At 50.6% G+C, this 13,501-nt stretch overlaps 1 protein-coding gene across 4 annotated transcripts in view; it reads left to right on the forward strand.

Annotated features, from left to right (window-relative positions):
* Window positions 1–13,400: 13,400 nt before the first annotated feature.
* The window catches only part of Megf11 (multiple EGF-like-domains 11), a 279,614-nt gene continuing 279,513 nt past the window's right edge, over window positions 13,401–13,501 (forward strand). For all 4 annotated transcript variants that reach the window (XM_005393705.2, XM_013519007.1, XM_013519005.1 and 1 more), the window contains exon 1: window positions 13,401–13,437. The gene's annotated coding sequence lies outside the window, so the exon portion shown is untranslated. The remainder of the gene's footprint in view (window positions 13,438–13,501) is intronic.

Here is a 13,501-nt window from a genome sequence, read left to right on the forward strand (position 1 = left end):
ATTTTGGAGTGAAAGCCCCCCACATACACACTGAAGACTGAATCCATTCCTTCGTCCTGAGCTACAGCTCCAGTCCTTTTTAATTTTTATTTTGAGACAGGGTCTGGCTAACTAAGTCACCAAGTTGCGGAGGCTGGTCTTGAACCTGGGATCCTCCTGCCTCCGTCTCCAGGAGTGCTGGGATTACAGGTGTATGCCGCTGTGCCCGGCAGGGTGAGCGTTTTTCCCTGCCACACCTCGGAGGGTGACAGAGCTGTGGGACTACCCAGCTCTCAGCACCAAACCTAATGAAGCTTGTCTCACCCTGGCCAGGGACACAGAGCCCGGGTGGAGACTCGGCTGGCGGGAGAGAGCCCTGGAGGGGCCCCCGAAGGCTGCGTGGCTGGAAGGAGCAGCCCTGGAGGTGGGAAATCAGAGTGGGGGTCAGCTCCAGGAAATGTCCCAAGGGAATGCAGCAGGGCTGTCTCTAAAGGTGAAGATCGAGTTGCCCTGCCCTACCTGGCGGCACCTGGCCTGCTCATGCTTAGAAGGACAAACATCCCACCAACCCTCCTGCTCCTCCTCTTCCTGCTCAATCCTGGGTGGCATTGTCTTCCTGGGGCACTGCCTTCCCTGCTTCTTAGAGACCTCAGGACTCAGTGGTAACAGGCTATGCGCAGTGGAGGTCAGGATCTGGGTTCGAATCCTCACGGCTGATTACAGGGAATGCAGGCTTGAGCCGGGACTTGCCCTTTGAGCTCTGGGGTCCTGGTCCCTAACAGCAGATGGTGATGTCTACTCGGCAGAGGGGCTGTGCAGGACACACAAGGCAACGAACTCGAAGTGCAGAGAGCCTCCGGGCACAAGGCGGGCGCTCTGGATGTTAGCTGCGCCCTTTCTTTTGTAGCAAAGTGGGACAGAAGAAATAAAGAGAGGTAGGAGGGAGACAAGGACGTTCCACATTTTTGTATTGCTTATTCCCTGGAACTCTGGGTCAGATCCCTGCACGGCTCTGTGCGTGGTATGTGGATTATTCAGCAAAGGTTGACAAAACAAAGTTGATTGGCTCTAAGCTGTGCGCTTTGTGTGCTCTGTCAACCCCCCACCCCCTCCATCAAGAATAAGGAGACCAAGAGAAGAGTAACCAGCGTCAGGATTCGTGGGGACCGCCGATCGCTAGCTTGTACACTGTCGCTTCCAGGCCCACTGGGGCGTTGTCACTGAGAAGTCTCCAAACCTGTAATGGCTTTGGGTTCTGGGAAAGCGAGCCTCGCACACCACGGTCCTGGGGTCCGCCTCCCGAGCCACAGCAATCCTTCCCAGAGAACAAAATCAGCCCTTGAGCCGCAAGGGTTCCTCGGCGACTATGGAAACCAGAACGGAGAGAGGGATGGAGGGACCCTAGCCCGCCTGGGCTAACCCTTCTGGGAGCCGCCAGCTGAACCCCCGCAGCGCGGCCACACCCTTGGGCTGCTCCAGCCGACCGTTTCCTGCTCTCCCTGATTTTCTAGCTCTGCCTAAAACTCCGTCTGCACGTCGGGCCGAGGAGCCCTGCATTTCTTCTCCTGGGACACGAATCAGGAATGGGGTGATCGTCCCTGTGCCCTCTCTGGGCCCCAGAAGCTTTTCCCTGATGGCTTCCTCCCTGCGCTGGGCTTTCCTTCTCCGCCCTTTCGGCCTCCAGGGCACTAACCTCCCTACGAACCACGCTGGCTGGCGATGCAGCCTCTCCCTCCCACAAGGGACCACCGCGACCGTGTTCCCTGGGTTCTTGCCGTCTCGGGCGCAGCGCCAGGCGTGCACTGAGCACCGGGCACAGAAACTTGCGTCAGCGGGAAATCGCTTTCACGTTGGGCATGCGCAGGGCGGCGGCGGCGGGCACCACTCGCGTGAACAGTGTACGAGAGAGCTGGGCAGCAAAAGCGGAGTCTACAGGAGGCGCAGCCGTGTCAGGGATTGGAGACCACTTACCTTCCTCGGGGGTGGTTTGCACATCACAGGCTGGTGAAGTTTGGAAACTATTTCCAGGCTGGCAGGGACACCTCATCTGACACTGCCTGGTAGGCCAGGTCTGCAGCCAGATGGTCCTCTGGCATCTGGTCAAAAATGCCACTTCCGTCATGACTCAGGAGCCCTTTGAAATGTGTCACCTCTCAGTGCCCCTATTGACGGCTGCTGGTCTCCTCTGATAGGTTCCGTTCTGGCGCATAATCCTTAAATGGACAAAACTTCCAAGGGAGCGGATTTTCACTGGACTGAAAGTCAATCAGGCCTCTGCATGAATATGAAATTAGGCCTCAGGGGAGGGAAAATTACCCTCGATCAGGGGCAGCAGGGGCTGCTTATCCTAGAGTCACAGTGAGGATGACCAGGACACTCAGCTGGGTGCCACACAGGGCTGTTTCCTTTCTTTTTGTTTACTTTCCTTTTTTCTTTGGTGGAGGTTGAGTTACCACTATGTAGGGCAGCCTGGCCTTGAGTTCACTATGTGATCTAGGCTGGTCTTAAACTTGCAGTGATCCTCCTGCCTCAGCCTCCTGAGAGCTGGAATTACAGGTGTGCACCACTATGCCCCGCTCCTAGGACTGCTTTTTGTCCACTCCCTTGACCTGCCACAAAGCTCTCTGTCCCCCTGCATGTGTACACAGCTTTGGGCCATCGCTTTCCCGGCCCCTAGCTGAGAGGCTCCCCATGATTGGTGACCAACATGCTCTTTGATCTCAGTTCAGTTCTATAGGTTGTATGCCTCTAAGTGTTGCTTAACACAGAGGATACAATGAGAGTCATGAGATGTACTGTTAGAGGCTAGGTTTAAAGAAATCAGCTTCAAGCCAGGCCTGGTGGCGCACGCCTGTAATCCCAGCACTTGGGAGGCTGAGGCAGGAGGATCGGTGCCGGTTTGAGACCAGCCTGGGCTACAAAGTGAGTTCAAGGCCAGCCTGAACTGCATAGCGAGACCTTGTCTCAAAAAGACAAAAATAAATAAATAAAACAAAAGAAAATCAGCTTCGTGCTGGCGCGTAATCCTAACACTTTCAGAGGCTGAGGCAGGAGGATTGCAAGCTTTAGTACAGCCCAGGCAACTTAGTGAGATCTTGTGTCAAAAAACCACAAAGCCAAAGCCAACCAACTGAAAAAACAGAAAGAACAAAACAACCAAAAAGGAAAACAAAACGAAAGGCAAAACAAAATGCCTCAGACCATCAAAAGTACAACCCCAAATTCTGGACCGGAGCTGGCTCCATGCAGGTCTGGCAGCCCGGGGCACACAGAAGCCAGACTCAGAGAATCCAGCTTTGCTGTGTGCACGCAGCCAGGCTTCTCCCGGCTGCAGCCTGATTTCCCTGGGCTTCCGTGGCTCTCTCGGAGCAGTGCAGGGTGGGCTCCTGCGCTGCCCGGATGGGAGAGTCCCGGCAGCGGTGCCGCTGGCCCGCGGGAGCTCTCAGAGTGTGCAGCCTGCGTGTTCATTAATTCTCCGTGTGCTTTCCTCACGGGAGTCAGACAGGCCGCGTTATTATGATCATCCATCACCCCAGTGAAGAAACTGAGGCAGTGGAGTCGGGGAGGCTGCTGAGCCGGCTTCTCCAGTGGCAGCAGGAGGAGGAGGAGGAGGGACGAGGAGGCAGAGGCGGCGGCGGCCCGGCTGGAGGTGACAACGCAGCCGCCTGCAGCAGCCGCATCGCAAACCACGCATCCCGCCCCTCCACGGTCTTTTTCTTCTTGGTCCCCTAAATTGAATATATTTTGATTCGATTTAAATGTTCTGGATTAGTGGAAGGAAACGAGGTTTAGAAGAGGTCAGCTCCATTACTCAGTGTTATTAATGATGTTGTCGGCCGTTAAAATCTCCAAAAACTAGGAAACTAATAAATTTTACATATTGAAAAATCACGGATGGATCAGGCAAATGGATAAATTCTTAAAAGTATTTAATATCTGTTAAGAGGACAGAATGATAAATTCAGTATTGAAAACCAATATCAGATCCACAATTACAGGCCATTTATCATAACCAACTGCTTAGACAGCATCTTATCGAGGGGGACGCGACGTGATTCATACGCAGAGACCCGGAACAAGTCCATATGAGACGAGAAATAAATCTGCTTTCCATACTGGAAACTTATTTCCACTTCCTATCTTTATTGCCAACAATAATGTTAGCTTTCAAGAACAAATTGTTATACATTAAACTCATGCATAATGAGCCCAATTGAGGCAAAAAACTTCCCTAAAAAGAGCTTTAAATTGTTCCAAATTGGGTTATTAGCTTTAACTCTAATTCCTCAGAGAGGGGCCGGCAATCTTATACTAAGTTGCAGCACTTAACCCACCAGTTGGTTCCCTAAATTGGATACCGAAGTTCTAGATCTGATTTTTGATTCCCTGCCTTCTTACTGCTTCTAAAGAATTTAGCAGGCTGTGATAATATTTAACAAATGTGTTAATTTTAAAAAATTGCAAGAGCCGCTGGGTGTGGTGGCTGGTGCGTGTCTGTGATCCTAGCACTTGGGAGGCTGAGGCAGTAGGATCACCACAAGTTTGAGGCCAGCCTGGGCTACATAGAGAGACCCTGTCTCAAGAACAAACAAATGAAAAGAAAAAATATTGCAAGAACATAGCAAATTTTTATCTTAAGATGAATTGCTTTGCTTTCTTTGGATATACGAGTTATGGTGTAAATGGGATGCTTTGAATTGGCTTCCTCGACGTTACTGCCTGAACTCCAACTTAAGTGGCCAGGGAGGTGACTTGGCCACTAGGGTGTCATCTCATCCCTGCAACTGTCCAGGCTGACTGAGTTGAAATGACTATAATCAGGCTACAGGATAGATTTGTTTTTTACCATATGACCTCTTGGTGTCCGGAATGAGGTGTTCAAATGTAGAAAATCTTGGATGTGTAAGGGGAAAAAATCACCTCTAATCCTAAGGGCTGTGGCTAATTACATTTTAACATTTTTTTTGTTCTTATTTTCTGTGTAGTTTTGTTGCACAGTTGTGGAGATAGAGATTTATGTAAACTTCTATCCCATGCAATTATAATTTTAATGATTATATAACATGCCATCATTTTATAAGGAATGCTTTCCTAATATTGGGCATGTTGGTGGCTTCCAAGTTTCTGAGCTATAAATAGCACAGCAGTAATCATCTTTGTGCATTTATCTTTGGTGAATTTACGATTACTTCTCTAGGAGTTGTTCCTAGAGCCAGGCATGGTGGTGTATGTCTGTAACACCAGCACTCTGGGAGGCTGAGGCAGAAGGATCACAAGTTTGAGTTTAACTTGGGCAATTTAGCAATTTAGTGAGACCTTGTCTCAAAAATTTAAAAAAGGACTAGGGATATAGCTCAGTTTAAAGTCCTTGAGTTCAGTCTCCAATATTGCAAAAGTTAAAAAAAAAAACCAGCAAGAATTGTTCCCAGAAAAATCTCATACTGGGTTAGAGTATAAAGCATTTACAGATTTAACATATGCTAAGTCTTAAAATTTTTAAATGTAAACTCTTTATTTATGAATTTTCCCATTGCTTGTGCAAGCTGCAGGCATAGCCTAGAGGTTACGATTGCAGGCTCTGGCATCAGATCCATCTGCATCCATGCTGCAGGTGTGCTACAGGCCAGCCAGGCAACTTGACCATCCTGAGCCTCCATTGCCTCATCCATAAAGTGGAAATCATGGTACCCACCTCTCAGGGTTGCCATGGTGATAAGATGCAACATTGCCTAAAGTGCTTACCGTGGTGCCTACCAGTTACAGGATAAACATCTCATAACAGGCAGACAATATTGGCCTTCATCCATTTTTTGGTGACAGTATTATAATGCTTGTCCTTATGTATAATATACTCACTAAGACATCATAAATTTTGAAACCTTTAATAACATCCTCCATTATGTCCAGAATAAAATCCTGCTGGTTTTCACTCCATCCCCTTCACCATCGGAGCCTCCCCACCTCCATATCCTCTCTCCCTCCATTTCTTTTTTTTTTTTTTTGTCTTTTTGAGACAAGGTCTCAGTACGCAGTACAGGCTGGCCTTGAGCTCACTTTGTAGCCCAGGCTGGTCTCGAACTCGCAATGATCCTCCTGCTTCAGCCTCCCAAGTGCTGGGATTACAGGCGTGCGCCACCATGCCTGGCCCATCTCCCGCAGTTTCACTCTGCCCGTAACGGTCCCCTCCAGGAGATGGTGCCCTGACCTCAGACCCTGCCCCCGGCACTGGCCTCTCCTCATCCTGACCCTTCCCTTCTTTTCACTATTTGTCACACTCGACTCATCCATCTCCGCTCAGCTCCGGCGTCACGACTTGGCCAAGCCTTCCCTGGTCTCTGCAGGCAAAGGGGAAGTGTCCTCCCGCCTGTGGAGACCTTGCGTACACACCTGGGCCACCACATCGGTCGAGGTCCTGCGTGTTACCAAAGCTGGCTGTGCTGCGGTCACCTCCGCTGCGCCTGGAGCTCCTTAAAGGTCAACCCTGCGTCTTATTCATCTTTATTTCTTCGGTGCCTGCGACAGCCCGTGGCACAGTGGAGGGGCCCGTGAAGTCCATTCAGTAGAACAAGGGGAGGGGTGTGATCCAAGCCGCCCTTAAATGGCATTTTAACTAAGCTCAATTGAATTTCAGCTGAATTGAAAGTTGATTGGACTTCAGTTTTTTTTTATTTATCATGGGATCTTACATACAAATGCATTTGGTGCAATTGTGAAGAGCTTTCTAAGCCTTGAAATACTTAATGCTATTTGCAGAACGTTTCCAGGCAAATTATTGAGATTGTACAATGTACAGGGAACCTCAGAGGCTGCCGTGTACACATGCGGAACAGCGTGTGGGAACCAGGCTGTGTCCACGATGTAGGTTAGGACACCGAAGCGCAGGCGAGAGAGACCGTCAGTTCCTGGGACCCCCGGCCTCCCGGCCAGACTTCAATAACGCTACGTTAAAGCTGAGGTTCAAACCCATCTTGGTACTGGTCTGGTTCTCTCCCGACTGCTCAGCCAGCTCGGTACAGCGTCTGGGTTGTGTGCCCGCGTCGTCATCGTTTCTGTTTGGCTCCGTGCGGGTCCCCGGCACCTAAGACAGTGCTTGGCACGTGGCGGGCACTTAGTCACTGTTTGCCAAATGACCAAGTGGGTCAGCGGCCACACCGGCTACAACCGGATCTGCAGCTCCAGGGACTGTTTAGTCCAAGTTGACGAATCTCTGTGGAGTGCTTTTGGTGCTGCGGACGCCCTGCCGAGCTGCTGAGGGCATGAAGGTGAGTGCTCCTGGTCTTTGCAGGGTAAGCGCAGCGCAGGGAAGGGGCGTGCCGTCAAGGAAGGCAGGGTCCTGTGGCTGGTGACAAGGTGGGTCTATGTGCAGGGTGCCAGGAAAACCAAAGAAGGGCTGTGGGAGGCCCAACCCTGGGCTTCGAGGAAGACTTCTTGAGGAGAACGTACCTGAGCTTCGTCTGATTGGATGAGTGAGAATCAGGCTGAAGAAAGATGGGAAGGCAGCCGGGCGTGGTGGCACACATCTGTAATCCCAGCATTAGGGGAGGCTGAGGCAGGAGAAATGCAAGATTAAGCTCTACCTGGAAGTTTAGGGAGACCTTGTCTCAAAAGAAAAAGTAAAAAGGGCAAGTTGTAGCTCAGTGCGAGGCCTGGGCTCCATCCTCAGTTTCTAAAAAAACCAAAGCAGCCCTGGACCCCTCCGGAGGAGGAGAGGCTGCTCCCGCAAGTCTCCTGTAGCTGCAGGGAAACCCCTGGCTGAGCTGGAGTGAAGAAGGTGCCGCTAGACGTCCCTGCAGTCGTGGTTCAGAGCAGGATGGGCAGTGCCAGAAGGCAGTCAGAGCATTGTAACTGTTTGTTAAATGAAAATATGTTATTTGGTAACCATGAGGATTGTGATTTTATCTGTAAAACTAAGGAATGGTAAATCTCATTGAAATTTGATTTTAGACTAGATGAATGGTGTTTTGAGCTTCCTAGAAAATAAAATGGCCTAGACTCTAACATCCTGCTCAATTTGAGTCAAAAGATAAGGAGCCCCAGGTAAAAGCATGAACCTTTATTTCCAAGTCTGTCTGTCTATCCATCCATCCATCTATCCATCCATCCGTCCATCCGTCTGTCTGTCTGTCCAACCTTAGACCTGGTACATCCAAAATGCTGGAAGATTGAAATAACTTTATGGAAGTTACAATCTACGGGAGGCACGTAGGCCTATGGAAAGGTAATCACAGAAGCCTGGAGTGCTGGTGCACTCAGGAGGCTGAGGCAAGAGGATCACCATGAGTTTGAGGAAAATCTGGGCTACGTAAGAGTTCAAGGACACCCTGATTCTCACAGTAGATCCTGTTTCAAAAAAACAAAACAAAAATAAAAAAAATTAATTAATTTTGGTACTAGGGATTGAATACAGGGCCTTCCTACTAAGCTCTGTCCCCAGACCTTTTTTAAATTTTTATTTTGAGATAAGTCCTGCTAAATTGCTAAATTGTTCAAGCTAGCTTCAATTTGGGACCCTCCTGCTTCAGCCTGTGGGAGTGCTGGGATTATAGGCTCGTGCTATCAGGCCCAGCTTTATTTTATGTTTTTGCTGAGCTGGGCATGGCACATATCCGACATACGCTCTATTGCTGGGCTCCATGCCTGGCTCTCAGGGGGGATTTAATGCTTGGGATGCTACTGAAGAGGAGAGGGTGTGTTGTCTAGGTATCCTAGGATCCTCCATCCTCAATGGGAAAGTGTTCAGAGATATTATTTTTTCCAGTTTTCAGTTGTCAATAAAATGAAACAGCATCTAGAAATCCGACGGCACTGACCTCCGTCAGGCCCCCTCTCCCGCGGTGGTCTTCCCACGGCATGCGCTCACAGGTGGCCTGGACCCCAGATCCACACAGACGGGGTCCGACAAAGGTGTGTAGGGAGGGAGGAAGGGCCGGCCCTGCTGTCTTGTGAGTAAGCAGTTTATGTCCTGCTGGCTGCAGCCTGCTGTGGCGTAAGGACTATTTCTAGTGATTGAACGCAAATGTCTCTAACAGACCGCATTTCGTCATTACTTGTTAGCCAAAGAGTATTGTTAACACGTAACTGCAACTCCTATAAAGTCCACACATATGGGTATGTTAAACTCATTCCCTTCCAGAATCTCACCTCCTCCAAGGGCCTGTGATGCCTCTCAAAGCTGCCTTCTGCAGCCATTTCTCATGTCTGTGAAGAAGATTCACGAGTTCATGTTGTTTGCCTCCAGTGCATAAAGCAGAGTTCCTGCTCTGGGACAAATTATGGCACATGAATTGCATCCAGGTCATTTTATGCCTGTTGGAGAACCGCAGATTTAAGACAGAATGCAAGCCGGGTGTCGTGGTTTATGCTTGTAATCCTAGCACTCTTGGAGGCTGAGGCAGGAGGACCACAAGTTCAAGTGCAGGCTGGGCAATTTATTGTTTTTTGTTTTTTTCCGGTACCAGGATTCAAACTCACAACCTTGCGCTTGCCAGGCAGGCGCTGTGCTGCTGAGCTAAATCCCCAGCCCCAAGGCTGGGCAATTTAATGACTTAGCAGGACCCTGTCTTGAAAGAAAAACGAAAGAGGGCAGGGCCAGGGATATAGCGCAGCGGCACAGGTACTGCCTGGCAACACAAGGTCCTGAGTTTGATTCCCAATACCAAAAAAAAAAAAAAAAAAAGAAGAAGAAGGGGCTGGGGATGTAACTTAGTGTGAAGGCCTTGGGTTCAAACTTTGGTACTGAAAAAAAAGGAGAGAATAAATTTCTAGTATCATATTTGGCTCCTTTCCCTGGTAAACATGAAGGAGGGAGACCCAGATCCAATCCAAGTTTCCTGAGATGCAAAGAAATTCAGTGTCTAGATGTGACATTTCTCAGACTGTGTAATAACACATTACAATAGTGGCACATCATAATAAATGGTATCTAATAATGTCATAATGGTAACCCATCATTGAAACAAACTCGGGAAAACGTAGAGTGGAGATCTCCAGCCCTGGCTTCTGAGAATGAGTCACAAACTCCATTCTCAATTCCAAGCAATCGCTACTCCTGACGTTTATACACAAATAAGCTCTACCAACTGCATTACATCTTCAATCCATATTCAAAGTTATTAAATATTGAACACCATTTAATACATACAACCAAGTTAATCAAGACTTCGATTGGTGGTTGAAGCTTCATGAAAAGCTTGTTGAAAGTCTTTTCCTACTGGGCTGCACTCTGGACCTATTTTTAAGGGAGGTAGAGGGGCAGTGTGTGGGGGCGGGAACTGTGTGTTGCTGGTTCCAACCAAGCAGTGCAAGACACCACGGCATCCAGGAAGGAGTTTTGAACAAGTGTGGGTTCAAGTTCAAGTTCAAGTTCTGCTGTTTACTGGTTATGTGACTTTACCTGGTAAATTACCGTTCATTCATGTATTGATTGGTGCTGGAGATTGAACCCAGGGCCTTTGCGCTGAGCTACATCTCTGACACCCCTTTTATTTATTTATTTTTGAGACAGAGTCCCACTAAATTGCCCATGCTGGGCTCAAATTTGGATTTCTCTTGCCTCAGCCTCCCAGAGTGCTGGGATTATAGGCATGCACAGATTGGACAATTTGGGGAGACCCAGTTTCCAGACAAAAAAATAAAAGGGGTTAAGATGCAGCTAAGTTAGCCTCCTGGACCCTTAGTTCCCCCTTTGTAAGCAGGGAACACTGTCTGCTACACAGGATTGCTGTGAGGTTTAAATGCCATCATTTGTCTATCTGGTGAATAAACTAGATACTTTGCATATCCTTTTGTTGAGACAAAGTCCTGCTATGTAGTTCAGAATGGTCTTAAACTCACTCTGTAGCCCAGGCTGGCCTCAAACTCATGGTGACCCTCTTGCCACAGCCTCCTGAGTGCTGGGATTACAGGTGTGCCCCACCCTGGCCGGCTTCCCTTGCATACAAGGCAGGGCCATACAATAGGCTTTGTAGCAGATCTGAAGGTTAACAGGACAGGGCTCTAAAGACCTTAGGTCCTGGCCAGAGACAGACACTTCAGCCAGGCACTCCGATGCATGTTGATCGGCCTAAAGTTTAGAACACCCCATGAGTTCTGGAATCTTTCCTGCAGTCAGTAAACCCCAGGCTTCCCTGTGAGTCCTCTGCAGCTTTGAGCACGGCTCTGCAGAAGAAGGAGGGAGAGATGGTCCCCAGTACAGAAAGGCAAGGAGGGAGGGAGAGGGAGGGACCCCTTTGCTTTCCCCCAAGGGAAGGGATACGGCTTCCTGGGTCCCTGGAGCTGGGCCTCCTGCCCAACTGCTGTCCTGGCAGAAGTGCACACGGGGTGGGAATGACCTCACTGGTGGTCACAGAGCCGATAAGGGGAGGAGGCAGAGTTTGGACCTGGATACCCGCTCCTGGGCCCATCTTGGTCACCTCTCTGTGCTCTTCTTTTTATTGTGTATCTCCTTGCCCCATCCGAACTCAGGTTTGTTCTTGCTTTGTTTTGCTTTTGCTTTTTTTCTGCTGTGGAGCCCAGGCTGGCCTTAAACTCATGATCCTCCTGCTTCAGCCTCCTGAGTGCTGGGATCACAGATTTGCACCACCATACTTGGCTGGAATGTAAACATTTTCATAGCAGGATTTATACTTGAATGTGTGTGTGTGTGTGTGTGTGTGTGTGTGTGTGTTTTGCTGGGGATTGAACCCAGGTCAAGGTAGACTTTCATCTCAGATTATGCCCTTAGGTGAGTACCATGGATTAAGATATTATAACTTCCCAAAAAAGATGGGTAACATGGCACAACCTGTAATCCCAGCACTTTGGGTGGATGAGGCGGGATGGCTGAAAGTTCGAGCACAGCCTGGGCAATTTAGTGAGACGGTCTCAAGTAAAAAGTAGAAGGGCTGGGGGATGTAGCTCAGTGGTAGGGCGCCCCTGGGTTCCACCCACAGTACCAGAATAATAAAACAGACAAAGCAGCCTTGCAGCTGGATTGGACATGAAAAGGAAAAGGACGTGTAAGGTGGTGTCCCCAGAGCGCAGGCTCTGGGGCTGGCGAGTGAGTGATGGCGCTCGGGCTCCAGCATGACCCTGTGCTGACTCTCAGAGATTTGCTAAAAGTGTTCCTGGCTCTGTCAGGACATGTGTCCTTGGAGGCTTGCCATCTGGGTGTGGAAGGTGCAGCTTTATAGATCCATGTGGCTTTTTAGAGCATGGCAGCGGACCAGGCCATCCCCAGCGCGGCCGCGACACAGGTGGGGGCGGGGTGGGCTGCTCTGAGATGGGCTGGCAGGAAGGCCCAGCCCCACTCCAGGAAGCATACATGGAAGGATGGCATGACGGGAGTCGGAGCTTCTAACCCAAAGAGAAATGTCAGGGTAAAGCTATACAAACTCCACCTGTGTAATATTAATCGCTAACAGTTGCCAAGGGCCATTATGTGCCTAGAGCTGGCCTTTGGTGCATTATTTGGTTTAATTCTCACAGAGCTCACAGTACTGTTACTGTTCCCATTTCACAGATAAGGAAACTGAGGCTAGAGGTTAGCAAGTGGTGGAACTTGGCATCTATGATATCCACTGCTGCGGAGAAGCCCTAAACAGTATCTAATTCAGCCCCTTCCTGCTCAGGTGGGCAACGGCGTGCCAGCCTGACTGCTGTGAAGGGCTGCAGGAAGGTTTGCCCCAGCCAAGGTTAGGCTGCGGTTAAAGAGGCGGCTAGGTACTGAATTTAAGGGGGCGCTCACTCTCAGGTGTGGAAGCTGCCCTTGCACGGCCTTGACAGTGGGTGCCCCCTTAAATTCTGCCCCCATAAGAGCCCCCCTCATGTGGGTAGGCCGGAGTGAGTACACCCCTCTTGCTAGGAGAGGTGCAGGGGTGCAGAGCTGGTGGGCAGGCATTCTTTCTGGCCGGGGCCCCTTCCTCCCGGGAGTGCTGCAGGCATCCCCGGGCCGAAGGTGCCCTGCTGCCTCAAGCTCTGGGCCCCTGCACAGCCCGTCCAGGGCCCTGGGCGGCCGGAGTTTCGGCCCTGCCTCTGGAGAGGCCTCGGCAAGGCAGGCTCCTTGCTCTCTGGGCCTCAGTTTTCCCCTCCCGCCAGATGTCACTCGGCCCGGCTTGGCCTTGATGTTCCGAGTTCTTTGCTCAATGCCTCGAATGCAGCCCAGACGTTTCCAGGAGGCCCGCCGTCCAGCCCTGGCCTGTCCCTCCCTGTCTCCGGCCTGTTAAAGGGCCGCGGTCTCCTGGGACCCTCGCGGGACCCCACCCCATCCCGCTTGGACGCGGAGTGGGCACGCAGGGGGAGCAGAGACGCGAGGAGGTGAAAAGGAGAGGGAGCCAGAAGAGAGAAACAGAGAACCGAGGGAGCGGAGAGACCGGGCGGGGGAGGGGAGAAGGGGCGCCGGAGAGGGGTGAATCAGAGAAAAAGCAATCCGAAGGAGAGCTAAAGGGAGACACAGCGAGAAGAGCGCGCGCGCGGAGCAGGGTCTGAAAGGGCCGGGGAGAGCGGGGAGGAGAGCGGGTGCGGGCGGCGCGCGGGGGGAGGGCGG

The sequence above is a fragment of the Chinchilla lanigera genome, unplaced genomic scaffold, assembly GCF_000276665.1.
Source record: "Chinchilla lanigera isolate Chin_1 unplaced genomic scaffold, ChiLan1.0 scaffold00049, whole genome shotgun sequence".
Classification (NCBI taxonomy): domain Eukaryota; kingdom Metazoa; phylum Chordata; class Mammalia; order Rodentia; family Chinchillidae; genus Chinchilla; species Chinchilla lanigera.